This window comes from Ostrea edulis, chromosome 4, assembly GCF_947568905.1.
Source record: "Ostrea edulis chromosome 4, xbOstEdul1.1, whole genome shotgun sequence".
Taxonomy (NCBI): domain Eukaryota; kingdom Metazoa; phylum Mollusca; class Bivalvia; order Ostreida; family Ostreidae; genus Ostrea; species Ostrea edulis.
Genome location: NC_079167.1, coordinates 64,011,958 through 64,028,857, shown reverse-complemented (window position 1 = coordinate 64,028,857; position 16,900 = coordinate 64,011,958). Strand labels below are relative to the sequence as shown.

At 38.1% G+C, this 16,900-nt stretch overlaps 2 long non-coding RNA genes across 2 annotated transcripts; one reads left to right on the top strand and one right to left on the bottom strand.

Moving 5' to 3' along the window:
* Positions 1-504: 504 nt before the first annotated feature.
* On the bottom strand, positions 505-1,089 carry LOC130054255 (uncharacterized). Its single transcript, XR_008802551.1, has 2 exons — positions 983-1,089; positions 505-778 (listed from the first exon to the last, which is right to left on the bottom strand). It is a non-coding gene; the product is annotated as an uncharacterized LOC130054255 (long non-coding RNA).
* Positions 772-2,675, top strand: LOC130054254 (uncharacterized). Its single transcript, XR_008802549.1, has 2 exons — positions 772-1,502; positions 2,159-2,675. It is a non-coding gene; the product is annotated as an uncharacterized LOC130054254 (long non-coding RNA).
* The last annotated feature ends 14,225 nt before the right edge of the window (positions 2,676-16,900 follow it).

Genomic DNA, 16,900 nt, shown 5'->3' with positions numbered 1-16,900 from the left:
AAGTCTGAAACAAAAGTCTGAAACATGCCTGTAATTGGAACATTCCAGGCATGTTTCAGACTTGGTGTTTCAGCCAATTGCGAGTGATGTTTCAGCCAAAATTTCAGCAATGTTTCATACAGTTTTCAAACTGTTAGTAAGCAATGTTTCAGAAATATTCAGCAATTATTCAGTGCCTTTTCAGCAATTATTCAGCACTGTTTCAGCAATTATTCAGCACTGTTTCAGCAAATATTAAGTACTGTTTCAGCAAATATTAAGTACTGTTTCAGCAATTATTCAGCACTGTTTCAGCAATTATTCAGTGCTGTTTCAGCAAATATTAAGTACTGTTTCAGCAATTATTCAGTGCTGTTTCAGCAAATATTCAGTGCCGTTTCAGCAATTATTCAGTGCCGTTTCAGCAATAATACCCCACCTATTCAGCAATGTTACAGCACTTATTCAGCAAGGATATACTAGCTTTTCATCCTGCAATATACTTTAAAAAATAATCGAGACAAATATATTTCAATTTTTATTTTTCATTCAAAATATCAAAGTCTTAAATTGTCTTTTTCAGGCACTACCTTTTTTTATAATTTAAATTTCCATTTACTGTTTACTTGGTATTACATCCTACCGGGTCTTCCCACCTCTCTGATTAGAAATAGCTAGCTGTTGTAGGCCTTATAGTCCACTATGAGGTAATCATTCTGATTGTCATATAGATCTATGGGCCTTGTCTGTATCCAACGAATTTTTAGGATAATCCACTTCTTAATTTGCTTGAATCCATCTGAAATTATACTAGCATACATGTACATTGTAAACTTAACAATGTGTTTAATCTTATAAATAATGATCGAAGTTCATATAAATTCATGATCTTAATTAATTCAACATGGAATGATTCAAATTTATGTGATCGAAAGTTCTGATTTTTACATAGTACAGGCACTTAATAGGACTATTAGGTTAACATTAACACAAAAATTCATACCTCGAACTGCTAACAAAATGGCGTCGAAGATTCAGGCCAGGGAAACCAAGATCTGGAGGTTTTCATGCTTATGCATTCTCCCGCAAGGTATTTACTAAAATCTTTTCTTGGATCCTTTATACAGGAGAGTGGAATCGCATTAAATTTATCTTCACCCACTCATACAACGATGGCGTTATGATTTCAAGACATGGCTGTTGATCAAACGAATTTTTTCCCGCGTGCAATACTTCCGTCTGCGATGAATATTAAACTGGTACCCTTATCGACTTCGCCTATTTCGTATGTAGGTAGCATCAATCAGCGGGGAACCAGTTTACAAATATTTAAAAAAAATATTGTCAAAAGTATTATAGCTCTTAAAATAAAGGATATATTCCAATATTTCTCCTATAAATTTTTTTATCGATTTTTTTAATACTTTGTAATTGATTGACAACTTCCGTCAACATCGGATGAAAACACAGAAGATGGAGGCCGGAGGGGCAGTGCAGTGAGAAGATTCTGCCTTACTTAACATGTAAGTTTCAAAACCAAAATAGTATAGGCTTAAATTATGATTGAAAATGACAGTCATATAAATAAATGGCACTTGGTTTCAATTTTGAAGTAGAGGTGACTGACTAATGAAAGTCGCCGATTTTTTTAAATTTATTTTTTTACACTTACGATTTTTGTTAGGCCTAGGACACCCATGTTTTCTTATGTAACAGTGTGTAAAGATTTCAAGCTAAATGCACAAATGAATTTCACTGCCCACAGTTATAACAAGTAGGGATTACACACGTTGTAATTGTAAAACGACAAAGTTATGACGACCCGAATTTTCTCAACACAATTTCACAATCTCTTGCTAGTGCCATTCTTCCATACTTTCACAACGTCTCGTAGGTTGAAAAATTCAGAAAATGCTTAATGCAGTTTTGTATTTGATTCCAATTGCAAAAATATACTATGGTAAAGCAGTTTAAGTATATCTATGACACAAAATGCTCTTGAATTCATACATTGAAATATTACGTCATTAGAACTGAATTACGATTATAAATCAAATATACAGCATGAGTAATACAGCAATAGATACTCAAGAATTTGCTTGAAATGTAGGACTGTGTGATTGTATTGTTATGGAGCCTCTAATTAATATATTCATATATTGTTATTGTATTTTTTCAGTAAGTCATTCTTAGGAGAACTTCTTAGTAGATAATAAGCAGGCTGACTCTTTATAAATTGGGAAGAGGAAGGAGTCGGAACTGAACATTCTGGAGGGAGTGGCTTGTGCTGAGTTTTATTTTTTAAGGAAACTTCCATTCAACATGTTCAACAACAGAAAATCTGTGAATTAACCCACTGTAGAGTGCCAAAATCTGTTGCAACAGAATAGTTGCAGATTAATCTAATAGATCTGCCTGTGATGACCATGATTGGAACTATATCTTGTTTAGTAAATGGACTTAAATAATGATCAACTCCAAAAAGTACCAAAAACTGTTTCAACAGAATTGCTACAGTATAGATGCCTGTGATGACCATGATCGAGACTAATATATTTTTGATGAAGTGTTAAAGTGTATACACAGACACAAACATGGGCATAGTTAATTTGTTTTGTATTATATAATTTCCATTATGGGTTGATTTCATTGTCATGTCATATATTATGATTATAGTTTAAATAATTTATCTCCAAGGAATTTGTCTTTTCTCAGAATGATAAGTTGTCGCAATATTGCAGAGTTTCAGACAGTTTCAGCAATTTGAATGTTTCAGATGGAACTCAGCAATTTTAATGATGTTTCAGACTGTCTCAGCAACTTGTCTGAATGTTTCAGTAATTAAGAAATGTTTCAGCAATGTTCAAGGTGTTTCAGCATATGTACTGAAACATGTTCAGCATTGATTCAGCAAGAAACATTTCAGTAAGCAATGTTTCAGTAATTAAGAAATGTTTCAGCAATGCTCAAGGTGTTTCAGCATATATGCTGAAACATGTTCAGCGTTGATTCAGCAAGAAAAATTTCAGTAAGCAATGTTTCAGATTTGTTTCAGATATCTTTCAGCAAATTTTCAGCAAAATATTTTCATGAGGGCGGGTAAATAACAAAGACATATTCATGTCCTAAAACTTTATTATTCAGGATATTTAAAAGATCTTTACATCATTGTTTTCGTCTTGAGGAGACGAGAAGGAATATATAATCATATTTTATGTAACATGAATAATAAAAATGTTGACCCCAGATAACCTGATTTGGGACTTAGACTTTTTCCGACGAATGACTGAAAATGCTTTTGGGGGCTCATAATTTTATTTATCAAGCTAGAAATAAGAACTTGGTATCACCTGGTTCGCCTCATTGAGACGAAAAAAATGAGATAAGAAACATTAAGGTGTGATAATAAATAAGGAAATGAGCCCCCAAAAGCATTTTTTATCACTCGCTGTAAAATGACTAAGTCCAAATTGTAAAAGGTTTAGGGCATAACATTTTCATTTTTCATCCTACATTTATTTTAATTACATGTTCTTTCTCGTCTTTTTGAGACGAAGAAAATGATATAAAGCACAATGTCATAGCTCAAATAATAAGATTTTTACTCCCTGAAATGCTTGACATTCCTATTGAGATCATGTCCCTTTTAGGAGGGTAAATAACAAAGACATATTCATGTCCTAAAACTTTATTATTCAGGATATTTAAAAGATCTTTACATCATTGTTTTCGTCTTGAGGAGACGAGAAGGAATATATAATCATATTTTATGTAACATGAATAATAAAAATGTTGACCCCAGATAACCTGATTTGGGACTTAGACTTTTTCCGACGAATGACTGAAAATGCTTTTGGGGGCTCATAATTTTATTTATCAAGCTAGAAATAAGAACTTGGTATCACCTGGTTCGCCTCATTGAGACGAAAAAATGAGATAAGAAACATTAAGGTGTGATAATAAATAAGGAAATGAGCCCCCAAAAGCATTTTTTATCACTCGCTGTAAAATGACTAAGTCCAAATTGTAAAAGGTTTAGGGCATAAAATTTTCATTTTTCATCCTACATTTATTTTAATTACATGTTCTTTCTCGTCTTTTTGAGACGAAGAAAATGACATAAAGCACAATGTCATAGCTCAAGTAATAAGATTTTTACTCCCTGAAATGCTTGACATTCCTATTGAGATCATGTCCCTTTTAGGAGGGTAAATAACAAAGACATATTCATGTCCTAAAACTTTATTATTCAGGATATTTAAAAGATCTTTACATCATTGTTTTCGTCTTGAGGAGACGAGAAGGAATATATAATCATATTTTATGTAACATGAATAATAAAAATGTTGACCCCAGATAACCTGATTTGGGACTTAGACTTTTTCCGACGAATGACTGAAAATGCTTTTGGGGGCTCATAATTTTATTTATCAAGCTAGAAATAAGAACTTGGTATCACCTGGTTCGCCTCATTGAGACGAAAAAAATGAGATAAGAAACATTAAGGTGTGATAATAAATAAGGAAATGAGCCCCCAAAAGCATTTTTTATCACTCGCTGTAAAATGACTAAGTCCAAATTGTAAAAGGTTTAGGGCATAACATTTTCATTTTTCATCCTACATTTATTTTAATTACATGTTCTTTCTCGTCTTTTTGAGACGAAGAAAATGATATAAAGCACAATGTCATAGCTCAAGTAATAAGATTTTTACTCCCTGAAATACTTGACATTCCTATTGAGATCATGTCCCTTTTAGGAGGGTAAATAACAAAGACATATTCATGTCCTAAAACTTTATTATTCAGGATATTTAAAAGATCTTTACATCATTTTTTTCGTCTTGAGGAGACGAGAAGGAATATATAATCATATTTTATGTAACATGAATAATAAAAATGTTGACCCCAGATAACCTGATTTGGGACTTAGACTTTTTCCGACGAATGACTGAAAATGCTTTTGGGGTCTCATCATTATATTTATCAAGCTAGAAATAAGACCCTGATATCACCTGATTCGCCTCATTGAGACGAAAACAATGATATAAGAAACATTAAGGTGTGACAATAAATAAGGAAATCAGCCCCAAAAAGCATTTTTTATCACTCGCTGTAAAATGACTAAGTCCAAATTGTAAAAGGTTTGAGGCATAAAATTTTCATTATCCACCCTACATATTTTTAAATTACATATTCTTTCTCGTCTCAATGAGACAAAGAAAATGATGTAAAGCACACTGTTGTAGGTCGAGTATAAATGACATGAAGCCCCTGAAGGGACTAATTTCTACTTGACAAAAAGTCTAAGTCCAATTCCTAAAGTTTTCAGTCAATAACTTTTTTATTTTTGGAGCCACTAAAATTCTAATTACATATTCTTTCTCGTCTCGTCGAGACGAACAATTTAATGTATAGATATCTGGGTTTTGGATCGGAAAACCTGGAGTCGGCCTTTTTTGTGTCAGAATCTGCCACATAAAAAAAAAGGCCGACTCCAGGTTCTCCACACATATTGAGAACTGGAACTTTTATTTTTAAAGCAATAATTATGATATTGATATCATTTTTCTCGTCTTCTCACGTGGAATAAAATGATATAAAGAACTTTAAAATACTTTAATAAATAAAAAATTCGATTTTTGACAGGAGGATATTCTGCTAGGAACGATAAAAATGACTACCTATTTGCCTGTGAAATTCTTATTTATTGTTCAATTTCCTTGTGTTTTATATCATTGTCTTCGTCTCGTTGAGACGAGAAAAATGGTGTAAGAAACAATGCTGTAGTGTGTATAATAAGACAATCACCCCCTATAAGGATTGCATTTTACTCGTCGACAAAAAGTCTAAGTCCAATTCCTAAAGTTTTCAGTCAATAACTTTTTTATTTTTGGAGCCACTGAAATTCTAATTACATATTCTTTCTCGTCTCGTCGAGACGAACACTTTAATGTATAGATATCTGGGTTTTGGATCGGAAAACCTGGAGTCGGCCTTTTTTGTGTCAGAATCTGCCACATAAAAAAAAAAAACCGACTCCAGGTTCTCCACACATATTGAGAGCTGGAACTTTTATTTTTAAAGATATAATTATGATATTGATATCATTTTTCTCGTCTTCTCACGTGGAATAAAATGATATAAAGAACTTTAAAACACTTTAATAAATAAAAAATTCGATTTTTGACAGGAGGATATTCTGCTAGGAACGATAAAAATGACTACCTATTTGCCTGTGAAATTCTTATTTATTGTTCAATTTCCTTGTGTTTGATATCATTGTCTTCGTCTCGTTGAGACGAGAAAAATGGTGTAAGAAACAATGCTGTAGTGTGTATAATAAGACAATCACCCCCTATAAGGATTGCATTTTACTCGTCGACAAAAAGTCTAAGTCCAATTCCTAAAGTTTTCAGTCAATAACTTTTTTATTTTTGGAGCCACAGAAATTCTAATTACATATTCTTTCTCGTCTCGTCGAGACGAACACTTTAATGTATAGATATCTGGGTTTTGGATTGGGAAACCTAAAGTCGGCCTCAACTATGGTAGAATCTGCCATGGAAAAAAAACCGACTCCAGGTTTCCGACACATGTTGAGAGCTGGAACTTTTATTTATAAAGCTATAAATTTAATATTGATATCATTTTTCTCGTCTTCTCACGTGTAATAAAATGATATAAAGAACTTTAACATACTTTAATAAATAAAATATTCGATTTTTGACAGGAGGATATTCTGCTAGGAACGATAAAAATGACTACCTATTTGCCTGTGAAATTCTTATTTATTGTTCAATTTCCTTGTGTTTGATACCATTGTCTTCGTCTCGTTGAGACGAGAAAAATGGTGTAAGAAACAATGCTGTAGTGTGTATAATAAGACAATCACCCCCTATAAGGATTGCATTTTACTCGTCGACAAAAAGTCTAAGTCCAATTCCTAAAGTTTTCAGTCAATAACTTTTTTATTTTTGGAGCCACTGAAATTCTAATTACATATTCTTTCTCGTCTCGTCGAGACGAACAATTCAATGTATAGATATCTGGGTTTTGGATCGGAAAACCTGGAGTCGGCCTTTTTTGTGTCAGAATCTGCCACATAAAAAAAAAAGGCCGACTCCAGGTTCTCCACACATATTGAGAACTGGAACTTTTATTTTTAAAGATATAATTATGATATTGATATCATTTTTCTCGTCTTCTCACGTGGAATAAAATGATATAAAGAACTTTAAAATACTTTAATAAATAAAAAATTTGATTTTTGACAGGAGGATATTCTGCTAGGAACGATAAAAATGACTACCTATTTGCCTGTGAAATTCTTATTTATTGTTCAATTTCCTTGTGTTTGATACCATTGTCTTCGTCTCGTTGAGACGAGAAAAATGGTGTAAGAAACAATGCTGTAGTGTGTATAATAAGACAATCACCCCCTATAAGGATTGCATTTTACTCGTCGACAAAAAGTCTAAGTCCAATTCCTAAAGTTTTCAGTCAATAACTTTTTTATTTTTGGAGCCACTGAAATTCTAATTACATATTCTTTCTCGTCTCGTCGAGACGAACACTTTAATGTATAGATATCTGGGTTTTGGATCGGAAAACCTGGAGACGGCCTTTTTTGTGTCAGAATCTGCCACATAAAAAAAAAAGGCCGACTCCAGGTTCTCCACACATATTGAGAACTGGAACTTTTATTTTTAAAGATATAATTATGATATTGATATCATTTTTCTCGTCTTCTCACGTGGAATAAAATGATATAAAGAACTTAAACATACCTTGATAAATAAAAAATTCGATTTTTCAGTGGGGATAGTCTACCCCTCTCAATAAAAAGATGAATAGAAATATGTGAAGCTATATATTATTCTAGCTATTTAATCTAAAAAGTATTTCGTACTGTTTTCCATGATATAAAAGAGGACATGTGCTTTAGAATAAAAGTTTACCACTGGATTACCTGGCACGTGCCTGCATGAGGTGGATTTACCTGGAATACACAAGGGCGCGTGCCTCAGAATAAACAACGCTACCTGTAAATTACCTGGCACGTGCCAAGATCGTCCCGCTCGTGCCTAGATGAGGAAACACTTTTTACAGTATCATTAATATACCAATTCAATCGAATATAGAATTAAATTTTTGTTAATAATACAAATACACCTACAATACGAAAAACACAGTAGACCACTGAGAGATCAGCGCTCCCCTCGACGGCCGCCCTGCTCCTCGGCAGATGATGTCTGATTTTCCTGCTGCCGAGAAAACGAGCTGTCCTCCACGGTCGCCCCCCTCCTCGCCTCGGCAGATGATGTTTCTCTGATTTTGCTGCTGCCGAGAAAGCGAACTGTCCTCAACGGTCGCTCCCCTCCTCGCCTCGGCAAATGATGTCTCTGATTTTGCTGCTGCCGAGAAAGCGAGCTGTCCTCGATGGCCGCTCCGCTCCTCCCTATGGCCCTAAAGAGGCCGCCAAAAAACCAACCAAATATGCTACCCTGCTTAGAATTTAATGCTCTTTACAACCAAAATATCAGCATTGCTCTATCTAGATCCGTATAGGCACCCCGACGCGAATGCGCCCCACCCCCCGCAGCCCAGGAAGCGAATTTCGGTATTTTCGGTAGATATGGCAAATTGGACGGTCATTTCTTCCTCGGAGAGTTAGATCATCGAATTTAATTTATTTTTCCCACATAGATACATTCTTTATGAATCTTTTGGTGCATAAAACATGTCTTTAACTACCGCGGTAGTCCCCGTAGAGCTAAAATATGGAGGGCTACCCCTTCTGCTCTGTTTAGAGTCTCTATAGAGACGCACTCTCTCTGGCCCCATAAGGGCTGTAAAAAACAACCCAATATGCTACCCTGCTTAGAATTTAATGCTCTTTCTAATAAAAATATCAGCAGTGCTTTATCTAGCTCCGTATAGGCACCCCGGAGCGAATGCGGGACCCCCGCGGACCTGGAAAGCATTTTCCGTATTTTCGGTAGATGCGGCAAATTGGACGGTGATTTCTTCCTCGGAGGGTTAATTAATCGACTTTAATTTATTTTTCCCAAATACATACATTCCTTTAGAGTATTTTGAGGGGTAGAACATGTCTATACTTACTAGGGTAGTCCCCGTAGAGCTAAAATACCGAGGGCTACCCCATTCATATGGAAATCCGTTTTAGAGTCTTTATAGAGTCACTCTCTCTGTGGCCCTGAAGGGGCTGAAAAACACAATCGAACATGGTACCCTGCTTAGAATTTAATGTTCTTTCTAACAAAAATATCGGCATGGCTCTATCTAGCTCCGTATAGGCACCTCGAGGCGAATGCGGGACCCCCTGCAGCCCAGAACGCAAATTTCGCTATTTTCAGTAAATGCGGCAAATTGGACGGCTCTTTCTTCCTCGTAGAGTTAATTAATCGACTTTACTTTATTTTTCCCAAATAGATACATTCTTTTAGAGTATTTTGATGGGTAGAACATGTCTATACATACCTATGTAGTCGCCGTAGAGCTAAAATACCGAGGGCTACCCCTTTCATATAGAAATCCGCTTTAGAGTCTTTATAGAGCCGCTCTCTCTGTGGCCCTGAAGGGGATGAAAAACACAATCGAACATGGTACCCTGCTTAGAATTTCATGCTCTTTCTAAACTAAATATCAGCGTGGCTCTATCTAGCTCCGTATAGGCACCTTCAGGCGAATGCAGGACCCCCTGCGGCCCAGGACGCGAATTTCGCTCTTTTCAGTAGATGCGGCAAATTGGACGGCTTTTTCTTCCTCGTAGAGTTAATTAATCGACTTTAATTTATTTTTCCCAAATAGATACATTCTTAATAATTCTTTTGGTGGGTAGAACATGTCTATACCTACCTATGTAGTCCCCGTAGAGCTAAAATACCGAGGCCTACCCCTTTTATATGGAAATCCGCCTTGGAGTCTTCATAGAGCCGCCCTTTCTATGGCCCTAAAGGGGCTTGAAAAAAAAACAATCGAACATGGTACCCTGCTTAGAATTTCATGCTCTTTCTAACAAAAATATCAGCAGTGCTCTATCTAGCTCCGTATAGGCACCCCGGCGCGAATGCGGGACCCCCGCGGACCTGGAAAGCATTTTCCGTATTTTCAGTAGATGCGGCAAATTGGACGGCCATTTCTTCGTCGGAGGGTTATTTGATCGACTTTTATTTATTTTACCCAAATAGATACAATCTTTAGAAATCTTTTGGTAGGTAGAACATGTCCCTATCTACCCGAGTAGTCCGCGTAGAGCTAAAATACAGAGGCCTACCCCTTTCATATGGAAATCCCCCTTGGAGTCTTTATAGAGCCGTCCTCTCTGTGGCCCTAAAGGGGCTGAAAAAGACAATCGAACATAGTACCCTGCTTAGAATTTAATGCTCTTTCTAACAAAAATATCGACGTGGCTCTATCTAGCTCCGTATAGGCACCTCGAGGCGAATGCAGGACCCCTGCGGCCCACAACGCGAATTTCGCTATTTTCAGCAAATGCGGCAAATTGGACGGCTTTTTCTTCCTCGTAGAGTTAATTAATCGACTTCAATTTCTTTTTCCCAAATAGATACATTCTTTATGATTCTTTTGGTGGGTATAACATGACCGTACCTACCTATGTAGTCCCCGTAGAGCTAAAATACAGAGGCCTACCCCTTTCATATGGAAATCCCCCTTGGAGTCTTTATAGAGCCGTCCTCTCTGTGGCCCTGAAGGGGCTGAAAAAGACAATCGAACATGGTACCCTGCTTAGAATTTAATGTTCTTTCTAACAAAAATATCGGCGTGGCTCTATCTAGCTCCGTATAGGCACCTCGAGGCGAATGCGGGCCCCCCGCGGACCTGGAAAGCATTTTCCGTATTTTCAGTAGATGCGGCAAATTGGACGGTGATTTCTGCCTCGGAGGGTTAATCAATCGACTTTTATTTATTTTTCCCAAATAGATACATTATTTTAGAGTATTTTGAGGGGTAGTACATGTCTATACTTACTAGGGTAGTCCCCGTACAGCTAAAATACCGAGGGCTACCCCTTTCATATAGAAATCCGCTTTAGAGTCTATATAGAGCCGCCCTTTCTATTGCCCTAAAGGGGCTTGAAAAAAACAATCGAACATGGTACCCTTCTTAGAATTTCATGCTCTTTCTAACAAAAATATCAGCAGTGCTCTATCTAGCTCCGTATAGGCACCCCGGCGCGAATGCGGGACCCCCGCGGACCTGGAAAGCATTTTCCGTATTTTCAGTAGATGCGGCAAATTGGACGGCCATTTCTTCGTCGGAGGGTTATTTGATCGACTTTTATTTATTTTACCCAAATAGATACAATCTTTAGAAATCTTTTGGTAGGTAGAACATGTCCCTATCTACCCGAGTAGTCCGCGTAGAGCTAAAATACAGAGGCCTACCCCTTTCATGTGGAAATCCCCCTTGGAGTCTTTATAGAGCCGTCCTCTCTGTGGCCCTAAAGGGGCTGAAAAAGACAATCGAACATAGTACCCTGCTTAGAATTTAATGCTCTTTCTAACAAAAATATCGACGTGGCTCTATCTAGCTCCGTATAGGCACCTCGAGGCGAATGCAGGACCCCTGCGGCCCACAACGCGAATTTCGCTATTTTCAGCAAATGCGGCAAATTGGACGGCTTTTTCTTCCTCGTAGAGTTAATTAATCGACTTCAATTTCTTTTTCCCAAATAGATACATTCTTTATGATTCTTTTGGTGGGTATAACATGACCGTACCTACCTATGTAGTCCCCGTAGAGCTAAAATACAGAGGCCTACCCCTTTCATATGGAAATCCCCCTTGGAGTCTTTATAGAGCCGTCCTCTCTGTGGCCCTGAAGGGGCTGAAAAAGACAATCGAACAGGTACCCTGCTTAGAATTTAATGTTCTTTCTAACAAAAATATCGGCGTGGCTCTATCTAGCTCTGTATAGGCACCTCGAGGCGAATGCGGGCCCCCCGCGGACCTGGAAAGCATTTTCCGTATTTTCAGTAGATGCGGCAAATTGGACGGTGATTTCTGCCTCGGAGGGTTAATCAATCGACTTTTATTTATTTTTCCCACATAGATACATTATTTTAGAGTATTTTGAGGGGTAGTACATGTCTATACTTACTAGGGTAGTCCCCGTAGAGCTAAAATACCGAGGGCTACCCCTTTCATATAGAAATCCGCTTTAGAGTCTATATAGAGCCGCCCTTTCTATGGCCCTAAAGGGGCTTGAAAAAAACAATCGAACATGGTACCCTGCTTAGAATTTCATGCTCTTTCTAACAAAAATATCAGCAGTGCTCTATCTAGCTCCGTATAGGCACCCCGGAGCGAATGCGGGACCCCCTGCGGACCTGGAAAGCATTTTCCGTATTTTCGGTAGATGCGGCAAATTGGACGGTGATTTCTGCCTCGGAGGGTTAATTAATCGACTTTAATTTAGTTTTCCCAAATAGATACATTCTTTTAGAGTATTTTGAGGGGTAGAACATGTCTATACTTACTAGGATAGTCCCCGTACAGCTAAAATACCGAGGGCTACCCCTTTCATATAGAAATCCGCTTTAGAGTCTATATAGAGCCGTCCATTCTATGGCCCTAAAGGGGCTTCAAAAAAGCAATCGAACATGGTACCCTGCTTAGAATTTCATGCTCTTTCTAACAAAAATATCAGCAGTGCTCTATCTAGCTCCGTATAGGCACCCCGGAGCGAATGCGGGACCCCCTGCGGACCTGGAAAGCATTTTCCGTATTTTCGGTAGATGCGGCAAATTGGACGGTGATTTCTGCCTCGGAGGGTTAATTAATCGACTTTAATTTAGTTTTCCCAAATAGATACATTCTTTTAGAGTATTTTGAGGGGTAGAACATGTCTATACTTACTAGGATAGTCCCCGTACAGCTAAAATACCGAGGGCTACCCCTTTCATATAGAAATCCGCTTTAGAGTCTATATAGAGCCGTCCTTTCTATGGCCCTAAAGGGGCTTCAAAAAAGCAATCGAACATGGTACCCTGCTTAGAATTTCATGCTCTTTCTAACAAAAATATCAGCAGTGCTCTATCTAGCTCCGTATAGGCACCCCGGAGCGAATGCGGGACCCCCTGCGGACCTGGAAAGCATTTTCCGTATTTTCGGTAGATGCGGCAAATTGGACGGTGATTTCTACCTCGGAGGGTTAATTAATCGACTTTAATTTATTTTTCCCACATAGATACATTCCTTTAGAGTATTTTGAGGGGTAGAACATGTCTATACTTACTAGGGTAGTCCCCGTAGAGCTAAAATACCGAGGGCTACCCCTTTCATATAGAAATCCGCTTTAGAGTCTATATAGAGCCGCCCTTTCTATGGCCCTAAAGGGGCTTCAAAAAAGCAATCGAACATGGTACCCTGCTTAGAATTTCATGCTCTTTCTAACAAAAATATCAGCAGTGCTCTATCTAGCTCCGTATAGGCACCCCGGAGCGAATGCGGGACCCCCTGCGGACCTGGAAAGCATTTTCCGTATTTTCGGTAGATGCGGCAAATTGGACGGTGATTTCTACCTCGGAGGGTTAATTAATCGACTTTAATTTATTTTTCCCACATAGATACATTCCTTTAGAGTATTTTGAGGGGTAGAACATGTCTATACTTACTAGGGTAGTCCCCGTAGAGCTAAAATACCGAGGGCTACCCCTTTCATATAGAAATCCGCTTTAGAGTCTATATAGAGCCGCCCTTTCTATGGCCCTAAAGGGGCTTGAAAAAAAACAATCGAACATGGTACCCTGCTTAGAATTTCATGCTCTTTCTAACAAAAATATCAGCAGTGCTCTATCTAGCTCCGTATAGGCACCCCGGAGCGAATGCGGGACCCCCTGCGGACCTGGAAAGCATTTTCCGTATTTTCGGTAGATGCGGCAAATTGGACGGTGATTTCTGCCTCGGAGGGTTAATTAATCGACTTTTATTTATTTTTCCCACATAGATACATTCCTTTAGAGTATTTTGAGGGGTAGAACATGTCTATACTTACTAGGGTAGTCCCCGTACAGCTAAAATACCGAGGGCTACCCCTTTCATATAGAAATCCGCTTTAGAGTCTATATAGAGCCGCCCTTTCTATGGCCCTAAAGGGGCTTGAAAAAAACAATCGAACATGGTACCCTGCTTAGAATTTCATGCTCTTTCTAACAAAAATATCAGCAATGCTCTATCTAGCTCCGTATAGGCACCCCGGAGCGAATGCGGGACCCCCTGCGGACCTGGAAAGCATTTTCCGTATTTTCGGTAGATGCGGCAAATTGGACGGTGATTTCTGCCTCGGAGGGTTAATTAATCGACTTTAATTTAGTTTTCCCAAATACATTCTTTTAAAGTATTTTGAGGGGTAGAACATGTCTATACTTACTAGGATAGTCCCCGTAGAGCTAAAATACCGAGGGCTACCTCTTTCATATAGAAATCCGCTTTAGAGTCTATATAGAGGCGTCCTTTCTATGGCCCTAAAGGGGCTTCAAAAAAGGAATCGAACATGGTACCCTGCTTAGAATTTCATGCTCTTTCTAACAAAAATATCAGCAGTGCTCTATCTAGCTCCGTATAGGCACCCCGGAGCGAATGCGGGACCCCCTGCGGACCTGGAAAGCATTTTCCGTATTTTCAGTAGATGCGGCAAATTGGACGGTGATTTCTGCCTCGGAGGGTTAATTAATCGACTTTTATTTATTTTTCCCACATAGATACATTCCTTTAGAGTATTTTGAGGGGTAGAACATGTCTATACTTACTAGGGTAGTCCCCGTAGAGCTAAAATACCGAGGGCTACCCCTTTCGTATAGAAATCCGCTTTAGAGTCTATATAGAGCCGTCCTTTCTATGGCCCTAAAGGGGCTTGAAAAAAACAATCGAACATGGTACCCTGCTTAGAATTTAATGTTCTTTCTAACAAAAATATCGGCGTCGCTCTATCTAGCTCCGTATAGGCACCTCGAGGCGAATGCAGGACCCCTGCGGCCCACAACGCGAATTTCGCTATTTTCAGCAAATGCGGCAAATTGGACGGCTTTTTCTTCCTCGTAGAGTTAATTAATCGACTTTACTTTCTTTTTCCCAAATAGATACATTCTTTATGATTCTTTTGGTGGGTATAACATGTCCGTACCTACCTATGTAGTCCCCGTAGAGCTAAAATACCGAGGGCTACCCCTTTCATATAGAAATCCGCTTTAGAGCCTATATAGAGCCGTCCTTTCTATGGCCCTAAAGGGGCTTGAAAAAAACAATCGAACATGGTACCCTGCTTAGAATTTCATGCTCTTTCTAACAAAAATATCAGCAGTGCTCTATCTAGCTCCGTATAGGCACCCCGGAGCGAATGCGGGACCCCCTGCGGACCTGGAAAGCATTTTCCGTATTTTCGGTAGATGCGGCAAATTGGACGGTGATTTCTGCCTCGGAGGGTTAATTAATCGACTTTTATTTATTTTTCCCACATAGATACATCCCTTTAGAGTATTTTGAGGGGTAGAACATGTCTATACTTACTAGGGTAGTCCCCGTACAGCTAAAATACCGAGGACTACCCCTTTCATATAGAAATCCGCTTTAGAGTCTATATAGAGCCGCCCTTTCTATGGCCCTAAAGGGGCTTGAAAAAAACAATCGAACATGGTACCCTGCTTAGAATTTCATGCTCTTTCTAACAAAAATATCAGCAGTGCTCTATCTAGCTCCGTATAGGCACCCCGGAGCGAATGCGGGACCCCCTGCGGACCTGGAAAGCATTTTCCGTATTTTCGGTAGATGCGGCAAATTGGACGGTGATTTCTGCCTCGGAGGGTTAATTAATCGACTTTAATTTAGTTTTCCCAAATAGATACATTCTTTTAGAGTATTTTGAGGGGTAGAACATGTCTCTACCTTCCTGGGTAATCTCCCTAGAGCTAAAATACCGGGGTACCCATAAACATTTTTTCATTGAATTTTTGATGTATTCGCTATTTTGAACGGCAGTTAAACTTTTATTTCTTATAAGTAGTCTTTGAAATTCTCCTAATCTGTTCACATGTTTCCTGTCTCTTGATTAATATCAAAACATTATTAGTAATTACATTAATGAACCTTTTAACTCGTGTCAAAAATGCGAAAAAAATCCTTTTGGTCAAAATCGCCGTTAATTTGTCCCCTTTTCCGGGCGTCTGCGATTTCTTAATTTTAATAGTAAAATAAAGTTTAGAACTGCTATTTAGTAGTAAATGGGGTGCTCTTTCCATTAGAAATTTCAAAATGACGATATCTTAATTGGTATGGGTACCAGAAGGGATTAAATATGGCACAGAGCCGGAATTCCGCGGCTATTCGTTTTTGCGATTTGTTCGCTGTAATGAATTTCAATTTGTGCCTCCATTTCTTAACCGATTTTCAAAATTTTTTTTCCCCCACAAACATACATTATTGGGCTATAATTGCATGCTAATTTGTTTCCAATATGATATCAAACATCAGACAAAGAGTAGATTTATATAGGACACTTCCGTTAATTTTTCGAAAATTTCCATTTTCAATCCTTTATAAAATATTCATTTATCAATGGAATTATACAAACTTGGTGTCTAATTGTAGGTATTGAGAAGGCCTTTCCATTGATATAATACTCAATAAAATCCAAGCATCCTAGCTCAAATTATAAGCGGTCAAAATAATTACCGGGAAAAAAAATTGGGGGTAGGTTACAAAAATCACCCGCCCTCGCCTTGAATTCAAAAATATTTTGGCCTGCAATTTTAATACAATGTTGCCTAATAAATTTGGCAACTTTTGATACTAAGTAGATCATTTTGGGGGCCTATTGAACGGAGATATAGGCGCGCGAAAAGGGACTTCTTTTCAAAAATTAAATTTCGCGCGGAAGCG